General features: G+C 29.2%; 1 protein-coding gene across 1 annotated transcript in view; it reads left to right on the top strand.

Annotated features, from left to right (window-relative positions):
- Positions 1–6,793: 6,793 nt before the first annotated feature.
- The window catches only part of LOC142320102 (uncharacterized), a 179,183-nt gene continuing 166,785 nt past the window's right edge, over positions 6,794–19,191 (top strand). The window contains exon 1 of the mRNA XM_075357779.1: positions 6,794–7,155. The gene's annotated coding sequence lies outside the window, so the exon portion shown is untranslated. The remainder of the gene's footprint in view (positions 7,156–19,191) is intronic.

Raw genomic sequence — 19,191 nt, forward strand, 5'->3', positions numbered from 1 at the left:
CAAAAGAGTTTTTTCATATTAATGGTTTAATTATGCAGTGTTTAATTTATGCGAAAAAGATCAAAATTATCAGCTAACATTTGAATTCGATTTGATCTCCATGATCAAATGAGGTTTTTATCTTAAAAGTGATCCGGTATTAAAAATATAATTTAGAAAAAAAAAATCAAAATTCTTAGTAAAATATTTTGGAACCCGGTTGACCCTTTGATCACTGCAGGTTTTGATTATAAAAATTATATTGTATTTAGAGCAAAACTGCTTAAAAAATCAAAATTTTCAGTAAAAAAAATTTCGTCTTTATCTATTTGACAGCTAACGCAGACAACATTTTTAAAATTAGTCACAACTTGAAAAAATAGATAAAGTATCAAAAATTATAAAAAAAAAATTCTAAAGTCGGGTTCCATGGACCCCATTTTTTAAAAAAAATGTTCCAGTTTCGTCAATACCAATATTAGATACAGTTGAATTTTCAATCGTGAAAATTAAAGTTTAAAAAAATTTATATTTTATGTACGGGTAGAATTTAGCTTTTTGTTCTTTGATTTAAAAGTTTATTTATTGGAATAATTATTTACTTCAAAAAATCCGATTTACTGCAATGTTATTCAACAAGACTGAAAAATGTAAAGGTAACTAAAAAAACATTAAGGGTTACGTGATGCTTCCTTGTCTGATAGGGTCGAATTTAGTATTTGAACATTTGAACTAGATTTCAACATTTTTGATCAACAAGTGTTCGAGATTAAAGCTAAAACGGTTTAGGAATAATTTTGAATATTCTTCATCCAACTTAGATAAAAGTATGGAATTGAAATAACATAATAACTACTTTAATCGTATTAAAAGCTTCATTTTGTAGAAAATCAGGATGGTCGTACGACCATCCTGACCCCGTAGAGGAAGACACCCTTCACGTAGCAGTCTCGATCGCCACGCCACCCCCTCCGTACCTAGCCCATATGGGCTTTACCGGAGGTCATCTTCAGAACCTCGACAAAAGGCATCTCTCAGCCTTGTTCTTGCCTCAGTCAAGATGCCACCGATGCGAATACTACATGTGATATTCGCATCGGTGTACTACTAGGAAATGAACACTTTAAAACAAAACACATCTATGTCGAGTCTTTAACAAAACCGAGTGACATGAAGGAACTGAAATTAAAAACGCAATTACCTACCCGATAGATGAGAAGTTCAATACGCAACCGTAACGTAACACAAAACAAGAAATAAAAATAAATTTAAAAATTAAACTTAATAAACAAAATACTACAAAAACATCAAACAGAAGAACAACAAAACCAAGACACGGGAAAGACCAGGCGGAACTCTAAATCCCTCGGTAATCCGTTTTCTTGCCAGGTACCCGATTAAATTTTCAACGATCACCCGTTCTATTTTATACTATTTTTTTACAACCAATACACTAAAAGTAAAAATTAAAAATGGCAAAAACCTTTAAATGCAAATTAAATGGTACCTTTAAAGATAAATTAAAAGTTTTCCCCGTTTTTAAAGTGAAATTTTTATGAAAAAATCTGAAGTACTTTCCTCATACTTCTCCTGTTTGTAATAATAGGGAACACTTATTAGAGAATAGCAGACATTTAAAAATGTATTTTTTTTTTTTTTTGTCTTCAGTCATTTGACTGGTTTGATGCAGCTCTCCAAGATTCCCTATCTAGTGCTAGTCGTTTCATTTCAGTATACCCTCTACATTCTACATCCCTAACAATTTGTTTTACATATTCCAAACGTGGCCTGCCTACACAATTTTTTCCTTCTACCTGTCCTTCCAATATTAAAGCGACTATTCCAGGATGCCTTAGTATGTGACCTATAAGTCTGTCTCTTCTTTTAACTATATTTTTCCAAATGCTTCTTTCTTCATCTATTTGCCGCAATACCTCTTCATTTGTCACTTTATCCACCCATCTGATTTTTAACATTCTCCTGTAGCACCGCATTTCAAAAGCTTCTAATCTTTTCTTCTCAGATACTCCGATCGTCCAAGTTTCACTTCCATATAAAGCGACACTCCAAACATACACTTTCAAAAATCTTTTCCTGATGTTTAAATTAATTTTTGATGTAAACAAATTATATTTCTTACTGAAGGCTCGTTTAGCTTGTGCTATTCGGCATTTTATATCGCTCCTGCTTCGTCCATCTTTAGTAATTTTACTTCCCAAATAACAAAATTCTTCTACCTCCATAATCTTTTCTCCTCCTATTTTCACATTCAGCGGTCCATCTTTGTTATTTCTACTACATTTCATTACTTTTGTTTTGTTCTTGTTTATTTTCACGCGATAGTTCTTGCGTAGGACTTCATCTATGCCGTTCATTGTTTCTTCTAAATCCTTTTTACTCTCGGCTAGAATTACTATATCGTCAGCAAATCGTAGCATCTTTATCTTTTCACCTTGTACTGTTACTCCGAATCTAAATTGTTCTTTAACATCATTAACTGCTAGTTCCATGGAAAGATTAAAAAGTAAAGGAGATAGGGAACATCCTTGTCGGACTCCCTTTCTTATTAGGGCTTCTTTCTTATGTTCTTCAATTGTTATTGTTGCTGTTTGGTTCCTGTACATGTTAGCAATTGTTCTTCTATCTCTGTATTTGAACCCTAATTTTTTTAAAATGCTGAACATTTTATTCCAGTCTACGTTATCGAAAGCCTTTTCTAGGTCTATAAACGCCAAGTATGTTGGTTTGTTTTTCTTTAATCTTCCTTCTACTATTAATCTGAGGCCTAAAATTGCTTCCCTTGTCCCTATACTTTTCCTGAAACCAAATTGGTCTTCTCCTAACACTTCTTCCACTCTCCTCTCAATTCTTCTGTATAAAATTCTAGTTGATTTATGTATAAGATTTTTGATGCATGACAAAAATGTATTACAGATATGATTCTATATCCAGGGAGTTTACGAATGCTTTAATGGTTAGTGATATCTGTGGCTAGTACGTCCGTGGTTGAAAAGCCACAGATTAGTGTAAGTTTACATAGCTGAAGACTTTAAAAAACAATGCCATTAAATAATAAAAAAAATATTATTATTAATCCCGTATTCCAGTAAACCTTAGTTCATGCTCGGAAGTAGTTAATTAATATGTAATCTCATTACAATATTTTTTTAAGCTCATTAAAAAATTTTTTTCTAATTTTTTATTTTTTTGTGTACGGCTTTCCTCATATGGTCAATGACTTTTTCTTATAAATCCATCCATAGTTTAATATAAATAAAACTATTTTTTTTAAATAAATTAAAAAAAAAAATATTTCATTAAACCAGCTAAAAATTAATTGATAATAATATTTCAATCCTACTATAACGATCCATATTTTGAAGTCGATACAAAATTAAATGTTTATTAATTGTTAGCAGATTTTATGGTTCTTTTTTTTTTTGGAGCACACTTCAAAAAGTAGAGCTCTCAAGAACGATAGGAAAAAGTATTATTGTTTAAAATTTTCACGTTTATTTCCTTTTAGCTTGATGATATCGCCACATAAGCTTGGGATATGTGCGTGGATATGGAAATGGATATTTGTAGTGTATAAAAAATGTTATACCTGACCGGGATTCGTACTCGATACTTCCCGATGAAAGGCCGAGACGCTACCAATCCGCACGGAGATTAATTTTAATAAGTAACTCTGAAAAAATTAGTTTAAAAGCTTAAATAGCCTTTTTTTTCACCGTCTATAAATAAATAAAAAAATAAAAATAAACGTAAAGTTTTTTTTTTAATAAATTTTATATATAATAAATACTAATTTTTATATTTTAATTTTGTTTAATCTATTATACCATTATTTACACTACTGTCCAAAAATGAGTTTAATGTATTTAGGTTTCGTTACCGGGAGTGTCATTAGCTATATAAATACAGGGTGTCCCATATGAAACGCACCCAACCTTATATTGGTAGGTATTGAAATAATAAAAAGGCATGTGTAAATGTAAATGTAATTTTTATTATTGCCATCCATTACCTTACATTTAGAGTAAATGTTGGAAGTGGCCGCCATCTTCTTGAATACAAGCTTCGATTCTTTTTACAGCGTTTCTTGCAACTTTTTTCAAAGTTTGTGGCTGGATATTTAATACAGCTTGTTCAATATTGACTTTCAATCGTTCAAGTGTTCGTGGTTTGTTGCTGAAGGCTTTTTCTTTGAGGTAACCCCGTAAAAAAATTCCGCCGCAGTCAAATCTGGAGATCTTGGTGGCTACAAGCCTCGACCGATAACACGATTACCGAAGAATTCCTCGACGAAATCAGAAGTTGAACCTGCGTAGTGCGATCATGTTGTAGCCGGCAGTGTCTGTCTTTCTCTTCCAAGAGTGCGATGAACTGAAATAAAATATCCTGATATCGTTCTGCATTAATGGTGTACTCGAAAAAAAAAGGACCGATTATTTTCTTCCGCGATATCGCGCACCACACGCCGGACTTCTGCGGGTGTAATTGTTTTTCGTGATAAACGTGGGGATTTTCAGCGCTCCAAATTCTACCGTTTTGGCTGTTTACGTAGCCATCCGAATGAAATCGTGCTTCATCTGTGAAAAATAACGAATCCGTAACATTAATTCCCTCGCGCAGAAATCGACTGAACCGTTGACAATATTGTAGCCTTTTTTCTTTGTCGGGCTCAAGAAGTCGATGAACCGTTTGAATGCGACAAGGTCGTAATTGTAATCGTTTGGTCGCCCGATGAACAGTTGATTTAGACAAATTAATTTCAGCAGACAAACGTCTGATCGATTTATTTGGCGAGGCGAGTAATCGGTCTTTGATTTCAGCGACTGTATCTGTATTCAACACTGTCGCAGATCTTTTGTGTTCCTTGTTATTAACAGAACCGGTCTCTCTAAATTTTGCAACTGACCTTAATACTGATGTTTTGCTAAGAGCTGGTTTATCTGGGTACTTATGGCGAAACAAATCTTGCACTGCAACCGCTGATTTCGTACTGAAGTACGACTCGACAATGAAATCACGTTCATCTAGCGAAAACACCATCTTGTTTCTAGCAATTCACTGAACGTTATGATTGCATTCTTGTTACTATCGGTAGTGTTCTACTGCGTCGCCGCGATGTTCAGATGTTGAACGAGTCAATTTCAATAACGAGTAGGGGAGTAAGCTTGACTTTTGAAATTTCATGGATGGGTGAATGATAACCCACCGGGTTGGTCTAGTGGTTAACGCGTCTTCCCAAATCAGCTGATTTGGAAGTCGAGAGTTATAGCGTTCAAGTCCTAGTAAAGCCAGTTATTTTTACACGGATTTGAATACTAGATCGTGGATACCGGTGTTCTTTGGTGGTTGGGTTTCAATTAACCACACATCTCAGGAACGATCGAACTGAGAATGTACAAGACTACACTTCATTTACACTCATACATATCATCCTCATTCATCCTCTGAAGAATTATCTAAACGGTAGTTACCGGAGGCTAAACAGGAAAAAGAAAGAATGAGTGATTGATGGGTTGCGTATTATATGGGACACCCAGTATATGTTGTATATGTATATATATATATATATATATATTTTAACAAACAATCTTAAACAAATGAAAAAAAAATTGTACTATATACAAAATTGTCTACCGCACGCTCTTTAATTACCTTATATTATTAGTAACTGTCCTATATTAAAGAGAAATGTTTTTCAGAAATTTTTTTTAGCAGTTCTGGTTTTTAATTTTTATATTTATTTCTTGCTTATCCAGTCCAGTGATAGGCCAAATTATTTGAAATCGTAATATTTTAAAAATAAACAAGCCGATATTTATTTATTTCCTTATAATATATACAGAAATTAATAAACATAAATTTTTTTTTCTTTTTTATTTAATAGCACATCAACCTTATTGGCCATTAACGATACCTAGTGGATCGCATGCATATAAGAAATAATAAATTCGATTGGTAGTGTGAACAGTCGGTAATAATGGTTTTTACAGGTAATTATAACCCTGGCAATATTCACATAGATTTCAAATATTTAAAAAGTATTTTATTTATTTCGTGAGAAATTAAAAAAAGGAAACTTTTAACGGAAACAGAACTTCTTAAGAAAAACATCTTATTTTCTACGTTTTCATAATTTATTGTCAACCGAAATTCAGTCCAGTCAAATTATTAAACTATTTTAAATTGTATTAAAACAATCAACAGGGCAGTTACGGTCATTAGCCCGGTGGAAATTGGTAACATGTTAAAAGTTGCCATGCCTGAACGGGACTCGAACTCAGGACCTGCGTACGAAATGCCGAGACGTTACTTACTCATCCACGGAGGTCCACTAAAAAAGTTTATTATTTCTTGAGTATTTTAATTTAAATTTATTATAATAAATATATAATAAAAACAGAATATAAAATAAAATTTTAATTAAAAATTCATTAGGTGTAAATTTATACAACTTTTTATAAAATTGTTCTTATTTTATTTAAATATAACATGAATATTGATCTATAATGCTTACATTTTTTTTAGATATTTATTTTTTAATATTTTTTGTTGTGTGCTTTTTTTTTGTTAACTTAGGCTTTCAGAGATATAAATTCGCGTGGATGTAGCTTATAATATATCTTATGAATTGTGAATTATATATATATATATATATATATATGCAAAAGAGAAGTAAAAGTCTAAGTATTATGTATATGTGTGTGTGTGCGCATGATCCGCTCTGTCGCTATAAGTTGGGCGCTGTTATTAAAGAGCCGCCGACACTCACTGTTACCTTCATAAGCGGCCGCGACATCATACGATTGGCACAACAAAAACATCATCCATCGACAACCACCACGACTTGGAGTGTTGAGAGTTAAAACAATCAACCCTCCCTATAGCCAAATTTGTACGGCCTATTTTTACTTCGTTTTACTTTACAGTGTTACTCTGTAATAGTATCTTTATTATTTATTTCTGTAAATATATTTAATTTCATAAATATTTGAAAAAAATATTTTATTAATTTTTAAAAAAGTAATAAAAGATTAATGTTTAAATTGTTTATATAAAACAATATTTCATTCGGTTACGTACGAAGGTCCAGGTATCGTCTAAAAGGTTCTGTGTAGAAGAAATTTTGCGGAAGCAGTAACTAAATAAGTTAGCTGCGAGGTAAGCCATATTTAATTAACATATTTTTATAATAATAATAGTATTTTTTATTTTAGATTATAAAACAAATCCAACCTCGTCGGACATTGTAAAATTTATATTAATTAAAATAAATTACAACACTTAGCCTCTTTTACCGAATAATAATTGTCTTATAATTTTTTTTCAATTTTTAATAAAAAATAAATATATTTATGTATATATTACAAAATATACATTTTTACAAAAAAATGATATATTTTTCGAAATCATACATTATTCAATAAAAAAAAACAAAATACATTTTTAAAAATATATTTAGGATTTGTTGGAACAATCAGGATTAAACTGTATGAAAGTTGGTTTATTTATCTAACACAAATGTAATTTTATTTTGGTTACCTGATTAACCTAAATATTTGAAAATTTAAACAATCTTATAAATAATCACTATAGAATTTCAACAAATTTAAATAAGGTTTTAAAAAACAAATTTATATCTTAGTCAGTATTTTATGAATACAACTTAAAACAAGATTTAAAATTATTTATTATTTCCAAATTTCCATCGATACAAAGTACTGAAAAAGAAAAAAATAATAATGTTTCCAAAGTTAACATTTTTAATACCCGTCTTCCTTTCTGAAATAAAAAAAAATATATAATCGTTTTCTACTAAAAAAATTATAATAAAAATATTTATTTATTTATATTAAAAATTTTTTATGTAAGCTGCTTTTATGTATATATACTTTACCAGTGAAACTTACGTTGTGTAACTTTTCTTAATTTATAATTTTTTAATAAATTTTAAATATTTGATAATGAAATTTTTTTTATCTCGATAAAAAAATTATTATGTAGTACATTCCACTTTAAAGAGTTTTTTTTTATAAATAAAGAAAAGTTTAATATTATTAAAATCAACTTTTTTTCTTTTTTTTGTCTTCAGTCATTTGGCTGGTTTGATGCAGCTCTCCAAGATTCCCTATCTAGTGCTAGTCGTTTCATTTCAGTATACCCTGTACATCCTACATCCCTAACAATTTGTTTTACATATTCCAAACGTGGCCTGCCTACTCAATTTTTTCCTTCTACCTGTCCTTCCAATATTAAAGCGACTATTCCAGGATGGCTTAGTATGTGGCCTATAAGTCTGTCTCTTCTTTTAACTATATTTTTCCAAATGCTTCTTTCTTCATCTATTTGCCGCAATACCTCTTCATTTGTCACTTTATCCACCCATCTGATTTTTAACATTCTCCTATAGCACCGCATTTCAAAAGCTTCTAATCTTTTCTTCTCAGATACTCCGATCGTCCAAGTTTCACTTTCATGTAAAGCGACACTCCAAACATACACTTTCAAAAATCTTTTCCTGACATTTAAATTAATTTTTGATGTAAACAAATTATATTTCTTACTGAAGGCTCGTTTCGCTTGTGCTATTCGGCATTTTATATCGCTCCTGCTTCGTCCATCTTTAGTAATTCTACTTCCCAAATAACAAAATTCTTCTACCTCCATAATCTTTTCTCCTCCTATTTTCACATTCAGTGGTCCATCTTTGTTATTTCTACTACATTTCATAAAATCAACTGAATTACTTTAAACGTTTTATTGAGATAAATGAAATATTTAAATTAATAAAGTGGATGAATGATTTTTTAATTGTTTAAAAACATAATTAAACTTTCTAAAAAAAGTCATAGAAAATAATTTTAAAATCGTTTTCCTTACACGAAAATATATTACCAAATGATATAATTTTTATGGGTTTAAATAAAATAAAAAATTTAACTTTTCAATCGGGGGTATAAATAATTGATATTATTATAATAATTTTGGGTTCGAATCCCAGTTAAACTTAGTATTTTACTTTCCCGGCGAATATAGCTAGAATAGCTATATTAAAGGGGAAAGTATGATGATCATATAAAAAAAAATGGGATATCGGGTTTTTTCAAATCTTTACGTTTTAGGGTACAATTAGTTCATCAAGACTAAAACAACTTACGTGTGCATGTTATTTTAGTCTGGAACTAAAACAACAAACATATATTGTCGTTTACGTGTATGTATGTGTTTAAGTGTATTGTGGTACTGCGTTAGGGCTTTATATCAAAGGATTGACGAACCGATTTTCTTCAAATATTTCTATATATGGGGTATTGATAATATTTTTTTTTCAAAATTCGTTATGGGATGGGGGATATAGCGAAAAAACCAATTTCGATTTTCTTTAGTCATTTAAAGAAAATTTTGATTTAAAGACATTATTTAATTTAGAGAGGCATTAAAACAAATTTGTTACCTAAAATGCATCTACAAATAATTCAAGAAAATCAACCTGTCAAAATTGAAATATATGTTATTGTTCTTTTACACTATTCCCCTTCGGTTTCAATATTTTTCAAGTTTTTCAATTTTTATACTTCCTCTATCAAGGAATGTTTACAATTTTTAAAATTATATTTCATGAACATAAAATACAAAAAAAGTTTTTGAAAATGTTTGATTTTTATTTTTTATTTTACCCTTTATTAAAGAGAATGTTAAATTTAGAGAAAACTTTATTTAAGCAAATTTTTTAAGATTAAACTGTACATGAATATTTTTAGAAAAATCTTTTCTAAAAATTTATTCCCCACCTCTAAAAAATATATTTTTTTTTGTTTTTTTGGCTCTTAATTTTTATTACTAAAAAAAGTTTTTTTTTGTATTTTTCTTTATCACTTAAAAGGTTATTAAAATTAAATTAGCTTTGGTATATATATTATATTCCCGACCCAAAATGAGAAAAAAGTTTTTCAATATTTCAATATTTTCATAAAAGTTATACTTTAATCAATATTTAAAAAAAATTCTCTTTTAATATTTTTTTTTTTTTTTTGTTAGGGATCACTTCTTTTACTCCCTAAATTTTCCCCAAAGAGTAAAGAAGCCCTTAAAGTCAGAAAATATTTGTTCGAAATTTGGAAATTTTGCTGCGTAATTTTTATTTTGTGTTAATCATCACTTGACCGGCTAGCCGGTCAAATCATTTCCAGCTCTTTTTTACCTGTAAAAAATTAATTTCTCTCTATCTTCAAATGTAACTGTAATCCAGATTCAATAACGAAAATTACTTAAATAATAAATAATTGTCGTTTTACTTATTTTAATAATTAATTTCTTTTTTTATCAAAAAAAAGTTAAATAAAAAAAACGTTAATCCAATAGATTATAATAAGAATGATCACAAGTAGAAATTTTGTCTTGTAATATTCTTTCTTAATATGTCATAAAATATTATGAAAAATATACAAATGAATGTTATTGTTTTAATATTTAAATGTTTAAAATTAACATTCAAAAACAACTAAAAATTTATTCTTTATTTGTATGTTTAAAGTTAAAAATTATTTTTTTCTAACCATCGTTCACGTACGAATACCTAATTATACTGTATAACTATTAAGTTGATCAGAAGTTTGAAAAAATAATAAAATTAAAAAAAAAAAATAAACAATGAATATTTTATATATCTTTTTTTTTTTAAATTGTGTATTTCATTGTTATTAATTTATTTAAACCAGGATAACTAAGTATAGAAAATTATAAAACAAATACACTTAAACTAGATACAAAATTTGATGTTTATTTAAGACATATTGAAATATATTTCTTATCTGTGCATAGGATTTTACCTAAGAGTAACCAATATTAAAATTATAATTTATAAAACATCCGTTAATACGCATCGGTTCTTAAAATATAAAAGAAAAAAGTATAAAAGTAAAGTAGCTCATAAAACAGATTTTAATGCGGTGAATTCTAAGTCTACAGAATTGTAAGTATTCTCATTAGTGTAAAATTGTAAAATATAGACTTAATAGAATTGTGATTAACATATACAATTTGTATATTTAACGTTAATTAGACGTAGTTAGCGAGCGAAGCGAGCGTAGGTTGTGTTTGGTTTAAATTTAACTTCCTTTGTTACGAGGTTTTATCGTATTATTACCTTAAAGATTGCTATTGGATGATTTTTTTTAATTTATAGCTATCGTTTCGACCCCCGTCAGACTTGTGTTTGTCAATAACACCGGCGAAGATCCGAATGTATAATAATATAAGCAAATATTTCGAACTTTTACAAATGTATTTGGTATATATCGACATTCACCGGAGAATATTGACATTTTCCAATTTCGGTCTTTTACGGTAACATTATATATATATATATATATATATATATATATATATATATACCACATACATTCATACTTTCTTCTCAAAGAGCATACGTACAGAATTTTGAAACAAAGATTTTATTATTAAAATCTTAATTAAACAATGCACATCAATTTTGATGTTTATATTGATAAGAAGAAATACTATCTTTTTCATGTAAAATGTTTAACCTTTTGTTGTGAATTAAATTTTTAGCGGCTTATTTTTTGGAGTTAGTCTACGGATATCCAAAAGCAAGGACCACTTTCATACGGTCTGATTTTTATAGGTCTGTTTTCGGCTTTAAAAAAAAACAAAACAAATTTTATATGAAAGGACATTTTTTTATTTCTCCCAAAAAAGTAGTGCTGGAAAGACCTTCTGGTACTATTACACTCCTAATCAAAATATTATAAAATACAGAAATCTTGGAGGCCAATTTTTTGACAAATAGAAGTGCCTTATTTTTATTTTGACCTGTAACAGACGGGAACGATGACATTAAATCTAAAAAAAAATTTACTATTTTCTCTAATTTGAATAACAGGAAATTATTAAAAGTAAATTGAATTTACAACGTTTTGTATTATGAACTATTAGTAAAATGTCTATATTTTCGAAATGGCTTGTTAAATTTACGAAAATAATTTATGCAAACATATATTGAGGTGCTGAAAATAAATGATTACATATTAAAATATTTTAATTTTTTTTTTTTTTAATTTATAAAAAGTAAAAAGCGCTATTTTTGTTTGCTTTTCGCGTGACTTATTTCGCATGGTTACTTCCAAGCTTTAACAATAAAAAAATAAAAAATAGATATCGGTTATATTTTAAACAGATTGATAACCTACATATTAAAATATATTCTACAGGCTAAGCCTGTTGTAAATAGGTGTGGAATTCTGTATAATACAAAAAAACCACGTAGAAGAACGTGCTTGGAAGGATCAAGGAAAACAATGAGTAAACCTCGATAAATACAAAATAAAAAATTAATAATAAAAAAAACAAAAACGAGAAATGATTGCAGTATATAAAAAATTCTAGAAATAATAAATATATAAAAAGAACTTAATTTTTTTTAAAGTTTTATTTATTTAAAATCACCGCCCAATTTACCGGTTTGATGCTGTTTCCATTCTTATCTATTCTGTGTTAATATTTTAATTTTACCATACTTACTTTAGGTTACATTTTCAATACCTGTTCCGTTAATTTATTAATAGCTATTCGGGTACTGCTTTTTGGGAGAAATAAAAAAAAGTCCTTTTATATAAAATTTGTTTTAGGTTACAGCCCATAAAAATATCTGTTTTATATATTCCAGATTTTGCCTTCATCTATAGTTTTTATTATTTACGTATCTCCTTATTACCAAATTAATTTCTTAATCTACCGCTCATTATTCTAGCTAAAGGCTAAAGGCAGTTTCTGCCTTTATAAATTTCTCTGTTTTGCTGTGTGTCTTAAAATCACTTTATTTCGTAATTTATCAACCCAAAAATTAGGCTAATATATGAATAAAATGAAAAACATTATAAGGTATCAATTCAAAAATATTTAAGTATCCATTAAACAAGGTTTCAGCAAATAGTAATTTAATTTATTAAATTAGTATCCTTTCTTTTAAAAATTTGTCAACAAGGTAATATTTAAAAAAAAGCAGAGATATAGCATTAAAAATCAGAAAGTTCCGGGTTCGAATCCCGGTCATTTTTTTACGTTACAAATTTTGCATTCCATATTTTCAAGAAAAATATTAGAGTATACCTGTAAAATTAATCATAATCAAAAAATAAATAAAAAAGATCAGGGGAGACACCTTTTTTTTCTCTCGGACAAATATTTTTAACCTGAACTGGCTGGAGGGCCGCAATCCTGTACAAAAATATTTTAATCCAATATACAAAGAATTTGTATTGCTTTTAGATTCATATACTGTCGTCCTAAACCAAAAAAGCCTATGAAAATTTCCCCATTTTTCAGTTTACGGAAGATTTTTTACAGCATTTTCTTTATGTATTTAAATTCTTTCTTGTGTAATAATTTACTAACGCTTATGTTATTTACCTAACAAATATTAAAAATTAAAAAAACACGACTGCCAAAAGAAACATTGCTCTAAAAAACGTACGGGTGACAATTTTATATATAGTATTTTTTTTTTAAATTTATTTAAATATTTTTTTTTTTTTGTCTTCAGTAATTTGACTGGTTTGATGCAGCTCTCCAAGATTCCCTATCTAGTGCTAGTCGTTTCATTTCAGTATACCCTCTACATCCTACATCCCCAACAATTTGTTTTACATACTCCAAACGTGGCCTGCCTACACAATTTTTCCCTTCTACCTGTCCTTCCAATATTAAAGCGACTATTCCAGGATGCCTTAGTATGTGGCCTATAAGTCTGTCTCTTCTTTTAACAACATTTTTCCAAATGCTTCTTTCTTCATCTATTTGCCGCAATACCTCTTCATTTGTCACTTTATCCACACAACTGATTTTTAACATTCTCCTATAGCACCGCATTTCAAAAGCTTCTAACCTTTTCTTCTCAGATACTCCGATCGTCCAAGTTTCACTTTCATGTAAAGCGACACTCCAAACATACACTTTCAAAAATCTTTTCCTGAGATTTAAATTAATTTTTGATGTAAACAAATTATATTTCTTACTGAAGGCTCGTTTAGCTTGTGCTATTCGGCATTTTATATCGCTCCTGCTTCGTCCATCTTTAGTAATTTTACTTCCCAAATAACAAAATTCTTCTACCTCCATAATCTTTTCTCCTCCTATTTTCACATTCAGCGGTCCATCTTTGTTATTTCTACTACATTTCATTACTTTTGTTTTGTTCTTGTTTATTTTCATGCGATAGTTCTTGCGTAGGACTTCATCTATGCCGTTCATTGTTTCTTCTAAATCCTTTTTACTCTCGGCTAGAATTACTATATCATCGGCAAATCGTAGCATCTTTATCTTTTCACCTTGTACTGTTACTCCGAATCTAAATTGTTCTTTAACATCATTAACTGCTAGTTCCATGAAAAGATTAAAAAGTAACGGAGATAGGGAACATCCTTGTCGGACTCCCTTTCTTATTAGGGCTTCTTTCTTATGTTCTTCAATTGTTATTGTTGCTGTTTGGTTCCTGTACATCTCTGTTGCTGTTTGTTCTTCTATCTCTGTATTTGAACCCTAATTTTTTTAAATTGCTGAACATTTTATTCCAATCTACGTTATCGAAAGCCTTTTCTAGGTCTATAAACGCCAAATATGTCGGTTTGTTTTTCTTTAATCTTCCTTCTACTATTAATCTGAGGCCTAAAATTGCTTCCCTTGTCCCTATACTTTTCCTGAAACCAAATTGGCCTTCTCCTAACACTTCTTCCACTCTCCTCTCAATTCTTCTGTATAAAATTTTAGTTAAGATTTTTGATGCATGACTAGTTAAACTAATTGTTCTATATTCTTCACATTATATTTAAATATATATATATATATATATATATATATATATATAGCTTATAACACTCCCGGTAACGTAAGGGTTTTTTAACGCGGGATCCTACATCTAAATCGGTTCAGCCGTTGAGCTGCTACGGTAGAAAAAAATACATACAAACGGGTACATATATCCTAAATACATTACATTCCTTTTGAGGTGTGTAGGAATTCCTGTGATTACGATGTGCTCCTTAAATTGCTGACGGACATAATAAGTTTTACAGAAATTTATAAATATGTTTTATATTTATAATTCTTATATTCGGTGCCAAATATTTATAATTAAAAAAAGAAAATGTTTAGTCAATATCTTCATCTTGGAGAGGAATGTACCACCGAAGAAAACCGGCAAGTTTGTAATTATTAATGCTTAGAACGTAGTCTTAACGCCAATATTAACAAGGGCGGCCTCCAAAATGGAACCAGAGAAATTTTTGTATAAATTCACCTTCAGTTCAGAAAAAAAATACGTTGAAGTTAAACAGAAATAGAGAGATATGATAAAATACGTTAAAGAGAAATAATACTAACTTAATTTGACTTCTTTTAGCGTATGTCTCTCCCGGTAATGTAAGGATTCCAACTTGATGTCGTTCAAAGAGAAATTATACCAACCAGCTATGTCAGTTACAGATTTGATTTTTTTTTTATGTAGCGTATGATACTCATGGTAACGTAAGGATTCCAGCGCGGGATCATACATCTAAATCGGTTCAGTCGTTGAGCTGCTACGGTGGAACAAAAATACATACATTCACCCTAAATACATTACACTACTTTTTGGGCAGTCGTGTAAAAGCTTTATTTGAGAAGAAAACTAGAATACGTTTATTTAGATTCGGAAATTCTTAAAATGTTATACATTCGCTAAATTCAGTTTTCCGGCTTTTTACTGCAATTTATTTATTAAAAATTTGACAAATAATGTCTGAAATGAAATAAAGTTATAATAATATAACTAATATTCAGTGTTTTATATTTTAATTCTTGCGAAGTTATTTTATAAATATGCAAGTAGTTAAGAGAGCCGGCCTCCGTGGCGCGAGTGGTAGCGTCTCGGCCTTTCACCCGGATGTTCCGGGTTCGAATCCCGGTCAGGCATGGCATTTTTCACACACGCTACAAATAATTCATCTCATTCTCTGTACAGTAATGCTATAAGTATTTAACAGAATAATAATAATTTTTGTAGCTAATTTTTTTGAGTTCGCAGGCCGTAAAACTCTTTGATGCGGGCTGCCAGTTGAAGATGGATGTTTGATGGTTAAGTATTTTTGTTAAATTTGGTAACTAAATCATACTAACACTTTTCTTTATAAGTCGAAGAATTTTTTGGAAGCAGTATTCAGTCTAGTACTTTTTACGAATTAACTAACATACGCTCGTATTTTTCATTTCCCGGATATTGCAATACGTGCTGCTTCAGCAGCTATAGATATTAAGAGAAATTATACTGATCGGTTAAAAGTCTTTTTAATTAGTCTTTTTTAAAGTTTTGTGCTTTAAAAAGATACAAAAATTTAACAAAAAAGATAAATTTAAATAAATTGCAAATATTCTGTGAAAAACACTTTTTATTCCAATGCTCTTAATCCCAAAAAATCTTTTTTTGTCAGACAGAAGTTTATGTATGTTGGCCTTTGCTTGGTCATATAACGTTGGATTCTGTTGCCCGATTTACTTCCTTCAAATTTGGTAGAGGTACTACCTACGTGGGAAAGAATGTACGAGTATTATATTCTTACAAAATTTGGAAAAGGGATTTAGGCTGAATAGAATTTCAAATCTTTACAGGTCCACTTTAGTAAAAACCTATTCTTACAAAAGCTGAAGTTTTTTTTATCAAGATCACAAATTACCAAAGTTTTTATTTAATATTCAACTCCTCGGCAAATAGTGACATTATATATATATATATATATTTTTTTTTGCTGTTTCTGGCTTTAGCAAAGCATTGGGAATTTTTTACAACTATATATATATATATATATATATATATATTTTTTTTTTACATCAATAGGCCTTAAAACGACTATAGAAGTTTTTGCTCATACCAATCTAATGATCTGTGGTAACAAAATTTTTTTTTTTTAATATTTAAAATAATTTTTTTAAATTTATTATAAATTTAAATCTATTTCGCCAAGTTACCCGTTGCATTTAAAGTGTAAAAATCTTGATTTTTTTGGTAACCCTTACTATTTAGTATTTCTTTAAAAAAATAAATTATTCAAAAAGTTTCACCCCAATTTCAAAATCAGGATATCTTAATCATTAAAAAAACCACTGATGGATGAGCCCGTGGATCCCCAATTAGTTTAAAATGATTGAACTGAAAAGAATTTTAAAATGAATAACAAGGGTATTATTCTCAAAAGCATAAAAATATATAGTCATGGAAAACTGATGAATTTATTAAATATTGAAAATATGCGGAGAGGCTTTCAGGATTTAAAATACGTATTGACTCTTTAAAGTCCAGGATATTTTGTATTACAGAAGATAATATAAAAAGGCGTAATATATTTTTAATAACGATTAAAATTATAGAGATTTGTTAAAGTGCTTCATAAAGAAACAGTATGCGCTGGTCTTGCTGATAAAAGTAAAATTAATTTTATTATTTTAAAAGAATTTATCGGCAAACAGAATCCCCAAAGTAACATAAATTCTATTGCATTACTTTAATAATGGAAAAGCTATTCGCGTTAATCCGACTCCTCTATACTCTAATGCATTTCGAAATTTTACTTTTAACTAAAATAAATAGTAATTTTATTCTGATCGGTACATAACACATTATATCTCTTTCTTTTTCCTGTTTAGCCTCCGGTAACTACCGTTTAGATAATTCTTCAGAGGATGATATATATGAGTGTAAATGAATTGTAGTCTTGTACATTCTCAGTTCGACCGTTCCGGAGATGTGTGGTTAATTGAAACCCAACCAACCAAAGAACACCGGTATCCACGATCTAGTATTCAAATCCGTGTAAAAATAACACATTACATCTAATAAAAGGAAGCCCTACAATAATTTTTGAGACCTAAATTAAGGAATAAAGTTGGTGATTTCTTATGTAATTTAAGCTGGGAAATAGGATAAAATAGATCTCAGAACTGTAACTCCAGTAGTTTTTTAAGATATTCAAGGTAAAACACGAAATATTGTGTCGAAAAACAATTTATTCTAGGTTTATGTTAAAATAGCTTTATTAAATGACTAATAAATGTGAAAGGTTTAGTAACAAAACTTGTAGAGAATTTAATTCTGAGAAAATAAATGAAAATACAGCCAATAAAAAGTAAATAAAATCATTTAAAAATCAGTTTTTTATTGAAGCAAAACAGACGAAAAATAAACAGAAAATCTTATTATTTTTTCTGTATCTAATAAACATTATTTTTAAAATCAAAAACGCTAATTACTGAAAATAATTTTTCAGTAAGAAATTCATTGTTCAGTAAGAAATATATTGTTTTAAGAAATAAAACATTTATAAAACAATATTTTAGCTTGTATTTTTAGTAATTTACTCAGGTAAAACGAAATAATTGCTTAAAATATCAATTGAAATGTATGTTACTTTAGAAATATTTAAAAAAATTGTATTATATACTTTGGCAATACTAAGAGCTGGTCAACAGTGAAAATTGTGTACTTCGTTTGAATCTCTTTTCATAAATTATCATACAAATGAAGGAAGTGTAGTGTTATCATATCATAGTTAAATATACCGCTTCAATTCTCTATCGAGGAATACACCATTTATTTTTTTTTTATGGTTTTATGTAACGAAAATTCTAAAGCTACTCGACGTGAATATCAAGGTGGATTCCAAATACGAAAATCTTTTCTTCGGTGTATCAGCATTTACTAACAAAAAAGTCATTTCCAACGTGTTCGTTTTCTGTTGAACGCCAAGTAAATCATCGTGTTAATGATGAACACCGTGTGATTCAGCATAATCAGCGTAGCCCAGGCACTAGTACGAGGAGATTCATGTCGCACTGGTTTGTTAAGAAAGAAAGTGTGGCGCATTCTACGGAAAGAAAATCGTTATCCTACCGCCTGCAGAAGGTTCAAAATTTGTGGCCAACAGATTACCTCCGAAGGTTAAACTTCTGCCACTGGTGTTTAGTCAACGTTTATAAGGTAAATCCAATTTTATTTACAGATGAAGCCACTTTTACGAGAACGGAGTCTGCAATTCTAAAAATAGTCATTTATGGAGCGAAGACAATTCACATCGTACTGCGGAAACTAGTTTCCAACATAGATTTCACATTAATGTTTGGTGTGGCATTATTTATGACAAAATTCTGGGACCG

Source organism: Lycorma delicatula, chromosome 2 (genome assembly GCF_047948215.1).
Source record: "Lycorma delicatula isolate Av1 chromosome 2, ASM4794821v1, whole genome shotgun sequence".
Taxonomy (NCBI): Eukaryota; Metazoa; Arthropoda; class Insecta; order Hemiptera; family Fulgoridae; genus Lycorma; species Lycorma delicatula.